Below are 1037 nucleotides of genomic sequence, written 5' to 3'. Positions count from 1 at the left end.
TGTGCCATAAAAACAGCCAAAGCCCAGTGGACGCATCTGAGCTGGGTCCCCCTCCAGGTCTGTCCATTTGCTTTTACCCTTTGGAGACTGCGTTGCCATCCCCAGTTCACAGAGGAATGGACCCACATCCACCCAGCTTTCACCTCCAGGTAGATTTTGACCCACTTAACTCTAGCATGTTTAAGTTGTGCAACAGAAGAAAACAGACAAGCTGTTATATTTCTATTCCAAGATACTCAGGTTTCTTATTTCCAGATCCTGTACTACACTAAGTCAAGGGTTCAAAAAAACAACAAAAGGGAAGTATTTCTCATTATAAGATATGTTTAAAAAACAGTCTTTAAATGGTTGACTTTCAGAATTGCAGCAAGAGCAGAACTGGACACACCCAACAGGGCTTGCTTGTTCCCACACAATTGCCAAGCTTGAAGGACGGCCCTGGAAGGGGCCGCCTACTTTGGTGGGCCTCATAATCGGCCTGCAGAATCTTCCAGGCATACTGGTCCGCAGACCCCTGAACAGGACCTCTGGGGCCCCCACTCCAGGTCATCTTCCTGCCCCGGCCGCCCTTCTCGGCTCAACTCTCCCCTTCCTGCCATGCTTGCCAGCTCCAGGGGTGGTGTCCTCGGTAGCCCCCAACTCCTCCCATCTCCCCTCTCTCCAGGCCCCAGCCCTTCCACTCCCGGGACGCCTCCTTGTCTTTCACTGGCTACTTTCTGCATGGCGTGGAACCTCAGCAGACGGCCTTCCGCGCCCCACACGCTCACCATGTGCAGCTTCTGCTGCTGCCCTGCTCCAAGACCCCAGCTGAGTTCTGGAGCAGGAACGTGTGTGCACCCAGGCCCCAGCACCTCCTCACCCAGGCCTGGGCAGGTGAGCACCCCCAACAGGCATCACGATTCTCAGTTCCAGCTGCTGCCTTCAGTGCCTATGCCTTTCTGTCTTCTCTCCATTTTCCAAAGTCATAGAGGACCATCAGAAAACATCCAAAACCAAAAAGATCAACTAAAGCTCTCTCCCAACACTTCCCAGTCTTA

At 52.9% G+C, this 1037-nt stretch overlaps 1 long non-coding RNA gene across 1 annotated transcript in view; it reads right to left on the bottom strand.

Annotated features, from left to right (window-relative positions):
* The window catches only part of LOC105506298, a 22331-nt gene extending 21503 nt beyond the window's left edge, over positions 1-828 (bottom strand). The window contains exon 1 of the long non-coding RNA XR_001000908.1: positions 768-828. This is a non-coding gene — a long non-coding RNA (uncharacterized LOC105506298). The remainder of the gene's footprint in view (positions 1-767) is intronic.
* Between the last annotated feature and the right edge of the window lie 209 nt (positions 829-1037).

This window comes from Colobus angolensis, unplaced genomic scaffold (assembly GCF_000951035.1).
Source record: "Colobus angolensis palliatus isolate OR3802 unplaced genomic scaffold, Cang.pa_1.0 Scaffold135, whole genome shotgun sequence".
Classification (NCBI taxonomy): domain Eukaryota; kingdom Metazoa; phylum Chordata; class Mammalia; order Primates; family Cercopithecidae; genus Colobus; species Colobus angolensis.
This window is presented reverse-complemented; position numbering and strand designations above follow the sequence as displayed.